General features: G+C 45.1%; 1 protein-coding gene across 2 annotated transcripts in view; it reads right to left on the bottom strand.

Annotated features, from left to right (window-relative positions):
* camta1a (calmodulin binding transcription activator 1a) overlaps positions 1-12411 on the bottom strand; it is a 301590-nt gene that overhangs the window by 73095 nt on the left and 216084 nt on the right. The window lies entirely within an intron of this gene.

Consider the following 12411-nt stretch of genomic DNA (forward strand, 5'->3'; position numbering starts at 1 on the left):
GAGGTGAAACGGCCGTGCGAGTGAATATATCAGCCTGCTTTTTATACTTCACAAAGAGCCAGTAGAGGCCTTGCCTTGACCTCAGCCTACAACAGCAGTCAACACATTGATGCCTGTCAACAAAGGAAAGCTCAGGGAACCTTGCAGCGCTTCTGTCAGCTTCTAAAAAGTCAAACTGTTTCTATAGTACCCACACTATTAGCAGAGGCCTAAGCAGCAATGGTAGCAAATGGTCTCTTGCCACCTTCTCTCACTCGGGCTTTCATTTTTTCCTCTCTTTCTCCTATTCTCAACTGACTTTGCTCGACACATGAGAAAGTGGCCTCACTTTGGAGATGCACCACAGATTAAATTAGCTCAAGTCAAGTCTTTGTTTTTTGAAATGCTAATAAGCTGTCTTGCAAATGTGTGTTTCGACTCGCTGCATCTTGATAAAGCAAAATAGCTTTAGTTAAAAGTCTGTGTGAGGAGATCAGCAAATTATCCTAATGTGAGGGATGACAGGTTACAAATGGATGTTAAGTATATGTGTAAAAGGTAAAATGGAAAATGGAAACCAGTCATTATCTCAAGACACCACTTCCTTATCACCTAACCTTTGAGCTGACCTCTAGATTGCCTGTCTAGAATAGACATGTAAAAATGTCTCGCAGTAAAAAGAGTAATGAGCATCTGTTTGCATTACGAGCCCGGGGCTATCAACCACGACAGGCACTTCATTCCATTAAAAGATGCAGTAATGGATACAGCAATCAGGTTATCGTGCCATAGTTTAAAGACAAGGGGTCAGAGGTCAGGTTTTAGCTGTCATTTTTCGTGGGTGGGAAACAGCTGAGTCTAAGAAGACTTTCCCATAGCTCGTGTCGACAATGTGCTTACTCAAACCCAAATGCATGTGCTGGAAAACAGCCAACGGGACATCAACACAGATTGATAAGATACAACGGAGGGGGAAAAGAGACTTACAGGTGCACAATGGTGAAGTAATGAAGGGGTAGGTGGGGTTTCCTTGTGTTTTAAAAAAAAAAGCAGCAAAAGTGCCTGCTTGGATGCCACTATTGTAGATATAACATGCTAAAGTGCCCTCTAGGGTGCACATTCAGTGGAGAAAATGTAGTGAAATGTCTTCTAGGATGACCTTGAATAGAGAAAATATTATAAAGTGTCTTCTAGGGTGCTCTTTCAGTGGAGAAAATGTGGAGAAAACTTTGTGAAGTGCTCTCTAAGGTGCCCTTAAATGGAGAAAATGTGATAAAGTGCCCTCTAGAATGCCTTTAAATTGAGAATAAGTGATGAAGTGCCCTCTGGAATGCCTTTAAAGTACCCCTGCCCTTAAATTGAGAAAACATGATCAACTGCACTCTTGATTATCATTCCAGTAGGAAAATGCAATGAAGGGCCCTCTATGGTTGCCTTAAACTTGAGAAGATGCGGTGCGGTTCCATATAGGTTGCCCTACACGCTAGAAAATGTTTTTCATGCTGGTGCCCTTTCTATTTCTTTTTTTGCCCCTGCTCTGCCACTGCAGATAGAGGTAAAAGTACAGTGTGTACAAGACTAGCGGTAAAAAAAATATTTGATCTTTAGTTATTTTTCTTGACATTGTCCTCAAAAGTTGGGCCCCTATCTGGGCCTCAAGGCATGTCCTGTATTAACATAAAATAATGAATTAATACAAGCATCACATGGTGAGACCGCTGCTGCTTAATAAACATATATGGCATTGTTTGAGTCTGTATGACCGCACATTAACCTTCCCTTGTGTTAGCTGAGGTAAGGATAAAAGTGCCACTGTGTGGAGAAGGGGAGCACGTCCTCTGCATTAATGAGAGCAAACCATCCAACCCACTGTTTCCCCCTAAAACACACACACACACGGCGGAGACCTGCTGAAGATGACATCACAGGCTCAGCCTCCCTGCCGTGGGTTATGCCAGGCAGACATGCTGCCTAATTGTAAGAGAGAGCTCAGATTTGTAATGCTCCACAGTTCTGTTAGGGCTGATTAGCGGAGGCTCACGGCTTCTCCCCCTGCCGTGATCTATAGGCACTCCAAATTTCCAATATCTCCGGTGTGAGCAAGGAAGAGCTGAGAGAGACTGTAAATCATGACAAGTCCTACTGAGCGGAGGAGAGAAAAAAGGATGGATGGAGGGAAAGGGAGAGAGAGAGAGGGAGGGAGCAACTGAGAGAGATATTCAGCTTGTATGGAAACATGAAGGGGGAAGAGGAATGGAGAAAATTATTGAGGGAACGAGGTGATGGGAGACGGAGTAGTGCACATGTAGAGGAGAGAGGAGCACACATCAGGGAGACATGAGAGAGTTAGGGAGGAAAGAAGAGAGGAGAGGAGAGGAGAGGAGAGGAGATATGATTACCAAGAAAACAGCAAAAAAAAATTCCCGCCGGGGAGAAAGAGACAGAGAGTGTGGAGCAGACAAAGAGGAGAAAGAGCATGGGGGAAGAAAGGGAGTGGGAGGACAGAGAGACACAGAGAGAGAGACAGAGAGAGGAGAGGATAGAATGAATGCTAACAGGGAGCCCAAACCCAGTACTGAGGCTTTATCCTTCACAGGCGGAGGAGCAACAATCGCAAACACATTTTCTCTCGCCCTGGCCCTAAGAGAGATAAAAAAGCAATTTGTATTCTATTCCTATTCAGCGTCGCTTGGCCTGTTTCTCTGCCTGCATATTTGTAAACACAGCTTTGTCAGAGCAGCTTAATCTTCCCAACACAAACACAGACTACAGGAAGGAGGGGCGAGAAAGGGTGAGGAGGGAGGAACAGTGATGGGGGGAGAGGAGGGTAAAGGACGAGTGAGAAGGAAAGAAGAAGGGTGAGGAAGGGTAAGAGGGTGAGGATGGGAGGGGAGGTTTGTGGAGCAACAGAGGGTCATAGTAGAAGCTGGGCAGGGCATCAGGGATCAGAACTCGTTTCCGTCTCTGCTGCCACAGGATGCCCCCATGTCAAACTCTGAAAGTCCCGCTATGTGACGCACACACACACACACACACACACACACACACACACACACACACCATTTGTTGACCCATTCCCCTCCTGTCGTCTCTTCCCACTGGCCTAAAGTCCAACAGGCCGGATTACTGAGAGAAGCAAAAGAACAAGTATGCCTCATTCCTCATCATAAGTCCTAGATGTGACAGATGGAAGAGGTGGGCCCTTGTGTTTCCTTAACTGCCCCCATGCCTCTATTTAGTGCTTATGCTGCACATTTAGCCTGTCATGGAGCCTACAGGCATGCACTTCCAGGTTTCTGTACAAGCCAAATCACACAGTCATGTGGAAGGACAAACACACCACTGACTATACGTTAAGGCAGAGAGACTGAAATGGAGAGAGGGAGAGGGAGAAAGAGAGGGGACTTGGAAGTGGCGATCGTCTGGGTGCACATTCGCTCACAGAGGCGTGAAATTAGGCAGAGCGACACCTGCCATTACGCATTGCATTAAAGCGCAGTGGGTTCACTCCACTCTTTGGCCTTCCATATCGCTCTGTATCTTTCTCTCATTCTATTTCCCCATATTCTGGAATCTCTTTATTATGGCCCACAGTGCCCAATTAAAGACTGATAGCTGCCCCATCCACTCCCATCACTGCAGGGAAGATGGGGCTCCACTTCAGAACATGGCAACAACCTTCATCAGCTTCTGTGCACTTTGCTTCTATCCCCACTCTGTTCCCCCCTTAGTAGCGCCAGCACCCAGCACACCCAATTTGGACAGCCCGGCTCAGCGTCAGGATTAGTAGGATTGAGAACAATGACAGTAATGACATCGATCACGGAGGTGCTGGAAACAACCCAAACGGTATATTCTGCCTCCTGTGTCATATTCCCTGTGCAGAGCTGCAACTTTAACAACACAGAAACCAGCTGAATTTAAAATGGACATATTATTCTTACTTTTATGTTCATACTTCTATTTAGGGTTTCTACTGGTACAAGTTTAGTTTAATGTTCAAAAAACTGTCTAAATATACCTGTATTCACCCTCTGTTTTTTTTAGTCGCTCTACGAAAAAAGCCCAGTCTGCTCTGATTGGTCAGTGGGAGTTACACCTTCAGAGCTACGCCTTCAGAGCGTTTTGCTAAAAAGCCCCCAGTGGCAGAAATCTTTCTGCCAGAAAACTCTTCTGGGCTTAACCCATGAATCCACCAAAACCTGTCCTTGCACGTACTTTGTTGCTCTTTATATTAATATTACTAAAACTTTCAGTCAGAATGCTAAGTCTCCCATGTGCTCAGTGGAGATACTCAGATGGAGGGGGGTATATTTTAATGAGCCTGCATGTGTGAGCAAAATCTGAACAGCTTGTTAAATCACATGTTTTCTGATCAAGCATCCCACAAAAAGCTGACTGAGTTGAACTACAGATACCCAAATGTATGCACACAGTGAGTTTTATGATAATAATAATAAGCCTGGCTGCAGAGACACAGGCTTTGGGGCTATCAAGGGTTATAAAGGTCAAAAGCAACCTACTGAAAGCAAAAGTGGCTTCTGGATTTGTCAGCTACAAAGATAACCAGACCTACTTAGTAAGGCACATACAGTATTTACAAATTGTAAATTCTGGAGTGCCATGCTAATTTTACACCTTGTTTGTTGCTGCTATATTTCCAACTAGTGTTGACCCAAGACAACATGTCCCTTGTGGAATATTAATCTTCCTGTATTCCACTTTAGATGAGTATATAGCCAAAAAACTTTCTCTTTACCAATGCTTATACTTCTGACTGTATGTGTGCGGGGAGACAGAGAGCCCTGCAGACAGACACAAAGCCAAACACACAAAAGATAGATTTGGAGAGACGGGGATTGCCACAAACAGACAGAGAGACAAGCAAAGAAAGACAGGGAGAGCCGCAGACACACAGCAGGCAGATGGAGGAGCCTGAGAGCCCCCGGGCAGCCCTGTGATGAAGACAGTGGGGAAGGCAACTGAGGGAGTCCATGTTATGTTCGGATTGTGATGAGGAGAAGGAAGGGGTGGGGGGGTGGCTGGTTATGGGGGTGGGGTAGGCAGACAAGAGAGAGAGAGAGAGAGAAAGAGAGGGAGAGAGAGAGAGGGAAAAATCAGCCAGTGAGCCAAAAAGAGGGAAAGGAAAGCAAATGAAAAGTGACACTTTAATTCAGAGGGCTTCTTCTGCCTGAGTTATTATGAGATGTTTGTAAGCTGGCTTGTTCATGCATCTCCCCTGGCCTCGTGCCTGGCTCCCTCTCACTGAGGAGACCTGTGGCGCTAACCTGTCTTTATCTGAGCTGCACAGCAGGGGACAGCACTCTGCCACCATCCCCTGCTTTGATCCTCCCACTTCCACCATGGCTGCCTCTCTGCTTTCCCCCACTTCCTCCCTCCCTTGTTGCCTCCTCCACCATCGCTCATATGCAAAATGTCTCTTTGTGTCCTGTTGCTGCTTTGATATGGCCAAAGTCCTCCATACTCCCTGCACTCTTAATTAATTGAGATTACTCTAATCTGGAAGAAGAAGGTTAGCTTTGGCTTCAGAGAAACACTTCTGGACGCAGCGGTGCACTAGTGCTACATGTGAAGAGAGGAGAGAGAATCAGAGAAAATACATTTACTAGAGTGAATGTGCTGTATGTGCATGAGGAAAAGATGCACACAGATATGAATAAATTGTGAGAGAGATACACAGGGCAAAAGTGAGAAGCCCATAGAAACAAGCAGAAAGAAAAATGGGACTGAGACTGAAATGATTTGACATTCCAGCTGGGCAAAGCTTGGTGTTTGAAGATGGGAGCCTGACCGGGGTATGTGATTTCAACTGTTGGAGAGCGAAGGCCACAAGGGCTGTTTTGGGCTGGGGAACAGCTAGGGAGCAGACAGATAAAGGAGACAGACAGATAAAGGAGGCAGACAAATAGAGGAAGGGAATTACAGGCGCACACAGATACATGGGCTAAAACGTACCTGAAGTACCAGACAGGTACAACCTGGCAGCCAAAACAGACAAGGATGGAGGAGGGAGGGGGGGAGTGGGTCTGAATGTAGCAAATTCAATCAGGCAGAGAGATGCACACACACATATACAAATACAAGTACAGCCAGACAGACAGGAACATGGATAGGTGCACTGTATGAATACACAAAGGGGGTGTGATGAGAAATGTAACAGTAAAGCAGAAAGGGGAGAAGGACCCAGAGCAAAGTCAAAGTGAGAATGAGGGAGCGAGAGACAGACACAGACACAGAGACGGTGGTGGTGGTGGGGGTAGTAAGTTGGAGTGCCGACAGGTCTCCAGAGGTTGTAATATATAGCATCGTTTCAATCTCTCAACAGCAACTACAGCCCTCCTTTTTCATATCCTTCCACAGTCTGAGGACAGAGAGATACTTCTGTCCTTCGGAGCAAAATCGGCATTCAAGATGATATAATGTGCTCATTTTTTGACATTATATCCCCAAATCTGGATGGTTATTTGTGGCGTGATGTGCTCTCCGTCCCCATTTTCTCATGAAATCTCAAGGTTACTAATGGTAAAGGACGGATATAAAATGCCAACGTCAAACGTCTTTCTATGTTTGTCTTGTACTGTTTCCCCACTCCCATAGAGGTTCGAGACCGATGGTTGATTTATCTGCTGCATGCGCCATTAATCCTGCGACCATGCATGCCTCTGCTGAATAATTGATCTCCGTGCTACTGTAACTAAATCCGTCAAAACAATGACACCCCACCTCCTTCTCCATCCCTTTACTTCCTCTTTACCTCACTCTTCACCATCACCTTCCCATACCTTCGTAATACTTGAGTTGTTCGAAAACAAATACACCACTTTCACAGTTTTCTGCCCAGTAAAATTGGCAAAAGAAAGTGTTAGGGTTAGATGAAAGGGCTGTTTTATCACCACAGTGAGGTGTGTGAGACTGGTGTTCAACCACCAGAGGGAGTTCCCCCATGACTGTGTATTTAGGGATCCAGTGAGGAAGCCCGGCCACTTGCCCAAATACACAAAACTAAATATAAAGATGTAGTTGACAGGGTAATCTGACAATGCCAACACCTCCACTGTCCAGTCCTGGCAGCCAAGTGAGGGGGGCTGAGAGCAGCGGTGACCTCCTAAGGTGATCAGCTCTCAGCTCTCTGTCTAGACCTCAACAGCTGCTCGGTCTGGGAGCAGAAGGGGAACAATGACCCTTAATTTATGTCCACACCTCTCCCTCCCCCCTCCTTCTGCCTGTCTCTTTGATTTGTTTTTGCATACTGCATTTAAAGTAATAAGTACAGTATCTCCTTGAATGCCACAGTGCTATAAATCAGAGGAAAATAGACCTGTCATCAGTAAACAATGCATGAGACCAGTTATCATTAAAAACAAAAGAGTTCTAGACGAGACCTAGCCATGCATAAGGATGAGGACGGGACCAATCTAACCAATCTCCTTGGCTCGCCCTAAGCCTCTGGCTAACACTGGAGGTGCACACATGCGCCAACACACACCTAAGTAAGAAGTTAAGGAAGGGAATTGGATCCAAAAGACACTGAAAGGTGTTGATTTCCTCAATGCACGGATAACGGCTTCACAAATAACAGTTTGATTATGATATTTGCGCCGTATAATGACTTCTTATGACAAATAGCGTACGATCACGGAGTCATTCAATCATAACATGTTGGTTGAAGTGACATTACTAAGATTTAGGTCAGCGCTTGGAAAATGAGCTCCGCGTTCGATTGCAGGGACGACATTGTTCAATGTCACGACAGTGCCATGAAAATTTCGCATCATTTGTTATGTAGTGCCATCAATGTTTATGACAGCCAATCCATCGTCAAGTAAGCTGTATGTCAACCTTTATGTCAGCTTTATGACACATGGATCGCATGAAATGTCACGGAATGTCATCTCTATGTTCCCAGGCGCCCGAGCATATGTGATGGATACAACACACAGAGAGAGAATCACAGTCTTTAACACATGTTTGCAGAGCAGAGTTCAAATACCCTTCATGTTAATCAGGCGCCAGTGTTTCTGTGCCCCTGTGTAAGGTGGCAGGCGGATGGCTCCCGGGAGAGATTTGCATGCAAAGCTGCATATCCTCCTTCCCATAGCAGGGGCCCCTCAGGTGTAACCGGGTGGAGGTTCCTGGTGGCTCTCTGCCCTCTCCCTGCCTAAATGAGATTGGCTGGAGTCCCCCTCATCGCTGTGTGCACACCTCCCCTTGCTTTTCCAAAGGGAGCAGACACAGACACTGGAGCGAGATATAGAGGTCAGGAAGACAGAGACGAGAAAAGATAGACACAGAAAGAGACAGAGAAAGACAGAGAGAGAGACACAGAGTCTGGCCTTTGGTGAAGAAACTCTGACTAACATTTACCCAGCTGCTGAAATCATGACCCGTGATGAACACTGCAGCCAGAGATTTAGATGATTCCTCCTCTAGCTGATGATGACAGTAATGGACAGTCTCATCCTGGAGGTAAACGTTATTCTAAAGATGCCACAGTTTGAGAGCGATTGCTAAAAACCCATTAACTAAAAAAGGTGTATCCCTAAGTGATACTTGATGGGAATGAAGATGGCCATACATCTGTGTATACAGTACCTACAAACAGGCCTCCAGCACTAGTTGTGCTGTACAGTAATAGGCTTTCGGTGAGGCCTGTAAAGTGCTGCGACTGCATTTTTAGAGTGGGTAGAATTGCAGTGCTACAGAGTTCGTAAAGGGGAATCTGGGAGGAGATGGGGAAAAAAATCTGTGCAAACTAGAGTCTATGTCTCAAGTCTTCTTTAAGTCTAATGCAGGTTGTTATCTGTCAGGGAGAGCTGAGAGATGCTCTCTTATCAACACACACACACAAACAAAGACACACAGACACTATAGGCACATAGACTAAATTAAAGTTCCTTTTCCATCTGATGAACATGGCTAGGCTGTGTTGTCTGTCTCTGCCTTGTGATAAATTCATTCTGCCTGCCAGATATGAGCCAGTTGAGCACTGCATGTCAGCCTCTGTCTGCAGCTGCCATCCTTCAGATATACTTGGTGACAAAGGGGTCCAGCACATCCTCTGTGGGCTACATAAGGACTGACATATTGCAAAGGCTCCTCCCACCGCCAAACACCCCCCTCTTCCTCAAGAGGCCCCAATGCTCCTGCCCTGTCTCATTATGTGGGCGAGATGTTTGGGGGTCTCTCTGTGCTATCCTGTCGCACTGTCAGCTAGCATAATGCCTCTCAGTGGGCGCCTAGCTACTGCAGCACACAGTTTGCTTCTGTGTGTGTGTGTGTGTGTGTGTGTGTGTGTTTCTGTGTCTGTCAGTGTGGGGATGATCTCCTCATCCACAGAATTCCTCCTCCTCTACTTCTGGATTCTTTTCACATAGCTCAAAAACAAGAGAGGAAAGGGGGTTGGCTATTGCAGTCCAGATGGTGTCTCCACACTAATGCACGACTCAAATGTCACTCAATTTTCAACTGACCGGTGTAAATACAATACCTAGATTTGTCTATGTGTGTTTTCAATTTGTGCCCTTTGCTGAGAGTGGAAATTTAATTTAGTAGGGAGATTTACACAAGAAGATGACAGTGGGGCGTTGGGGAGCGCTAGTGAGAGTTGCCATTCAGCTTGCAGATTAATAAAAGCCTGTGTCAAGATCTGCAGGATGACAAACAGCCAGTACCAGACGGCACAAAACAAAAGCAAAACAATCAACTTCTTGAAAAGGCTTAAATGACATTTAATATATTTACTAGCAAACATAAACATAAATTGACACCGGGAGGCTGAGGGGAGTGAATACAATATCTCTGATTGCTATTACTGGCATAAGCAATGACAGTGTGCACTAGATTGGTGTGGTATATTGAATTTCATGTTCTTTGAAATGGAGTCTGAAATGTGAGATTTGTCTCTTGCCTCTGAATAGCTCTCACCACACCCCCCCTGATTCTCTCTCATTTGGAAACTGGCACATTCAGTTAACTAATGTGCAGGATATGGCAATGCTACACTATTACCCCATTCTCTCAACTGCCTGTCGAAAGGATGGAACATCAGATGTGATTTGGAGATGCTTTCTTCTTGTTTCCGTTTCACATCAGAAACATACCTGCTGGGAAGATTTTCTCTCTATAAATTTCCCCTATCTGCTGCTGAAATGCTATTCATCTCATTACGGTTGATTGGGATCCTCATTACATTAGAGAGTGCGCAAAAGCATGTGCGTGCATGTGTGTTTTCATGCATGTAAATAAAGACAAGAGATAATGAGCATAGAGAATGGGAGCAAGAGAGAGATACGTAGAGAGGGAGAACGGGAAAGAGAATGAGGGAGGGAGGAGTGTGTTAATGAGTGTGAGATGTGCTGAGGTCGCTGTGTTTGTTCTGTAATAGTGTGTTGCCGCAGAGCACTGCCACCTCAGGTGGGTGATTAGCAGTAATTATATAATTACACAAAATGTGATAATAAACAGCACAGAGGGAATCAGCTCCATCATCTACTTTGCTACACCTCATATATACACATATACTCATTTTCGCGTTGTACAAACAAGTAAATATAAAAACATAGTTGTCGCACACACCCTTTATTCACGCACATTCCTACGCCAACACAGAAAGACATGGACAAACCCGTTCGCATCCAGATAATTCCAACCTGATACAAAAAGTAATGGAACACTCACACTTGTCCTCCACTCGCACCTGTGAGTAAAAACCGATTTGCTCCCTGACACACAGTAACGGCCAATAAAACAAGTGCTGACTCGCTCCCAAAGGCAGCCGAGGGGAGCGGGGGGACAAATGAACACAAACTGGGAGTAAAAAGCTGCTCCCAGGAGGATTTTGCCTTTTCTGTAGTCCTCATGCTCCTTCCTGCTTGAGTGAGAAACACTATTTGAAAGAGCACACAATTGTCCATCTCATCTCTGGGCCCGCTGCAAAAAGAAACAAGTGTTAAAAGAAGAAAAAGAGGGGCGATTGTCTGATGCATCCCTCAGCGCTATTGGAGAGCAACTGAAGTGGCCTTTTCATCCTCAGACCCAGGGAGAGTAAAAGCAAAATGTGTATTTGTGTGTGCAAGTGTGAATTTGTGTGTCTGTTTGTCAGAGTGACCTTCAGCAGGAATATGTGGGTTTACATGTGGGCAATGGCCAAAAAAGAGAAAGAGTCAGAAGTATTACAATGAATGAGCTACCAGCTGATTTAGGGGTGGGGTGAAACACACAGTGAGGGTGCGAGTGGAGGACAACTGGCAAAAATGGGGCATGAGTGAAGAGGGTGGAGGAAGGAGAGGGCAATGTCAGGATCCGGAGGAAAAATAGAGGATATGGAGTGAGGGAACAGCATGGGGTGGAAGCAGGGGATAATTACTGCTAATAAAGCCTAATGGAATTCAGGCCTCACGTCAGGTGCAAGATGATCTGATTACTTCTGGGCGGCTGGGGGAAATTGGGAACTGATCCGTTAATCCCACCATCCCCTTTTGTCTCTCATTCGATGTGGGGATGTGTGTATCTGTATGTGTGTGTTCACAATATAGGAGGAGTATGCAAAGTTAGTTTAACTCAGCCTTGTAAATCTGATGCACACAGCAAGCACAGTCATTTCATAGTTTCAGTATATATAGTTCAATATGGACCCACAGAACTCTACAGCAAAACTGCAAATCCTATCAGATTCCATATTAGATTTTCTCATGTTATTAGTGTGTGCGTGCTGCTCACTTAAGTGTAAGTCACAGTGTGTGTTCTTTGACAGTCACTTGCTGTGACCTGTGGCATCCCTGAATCAGAGCACAGCCCATTATCCTCCCTGCTGTACTTTGTGTATGTAAGTGCATGCGTATGTGCAACTGTGTGTGTTTATGTGCATGCTGTTTGAACTTTTCAACTGCCTCTCCCTCCCCAGGCATCCCGCTGATGACTGCTGACCTTGGCTGAATATCACAGTCTGGCGACACAGAGGTCAATGGAAAATGCCTTTTCCACAGTACAGTGTGGTACAGTGTGTATGTTGCATGTCCATTAGTGTCTGAGTTAGAGAGAGAGTGTGAATAGTACTCCAGCTATAGATTGATTCAAAATATACCTTCAAGTATTTCATATTCTTGTTAAAATGGTAGTGGATAAATATGCTTGTTTTATGCAAATATATGTAGGTTAATTATTAGAAATAAAATTACAACACAGTAGTTAGAGGGCTACACATGTATTCAGAGAAGCTGTAGTTAAATCCACAAACTACTATTTCGGACTGTGGATCAAAATAATGTGCTGTCACTCCGAGGTAACTGTGAAGGCTGTGTGAAGTTCAATAGTCTAGTGTTCATGTAAGTTTTGTATCTCTAATATAGAGGTGTTTATGTCACAAGGACCCTCGTCTTCCACAATGTTAACTGGCGGTGCTGCAAGCTAGAT

The sequence above is a fragment of the Centropristis striata genome, chromosome 5 (genome assembly GCF_030273125.1).
Source record: "Centropristis striata isolate RG_2023a ecotype Rhode Island chromosome 5, C.striata_1.0, whole genome shotgun sequence".
Classification (NCBI taxonomy): Eukaryota; Metazoa; Chordata; class Actinopteri; order Perciformes; family Serranidae; genus Centropristis; species Centropristis striata.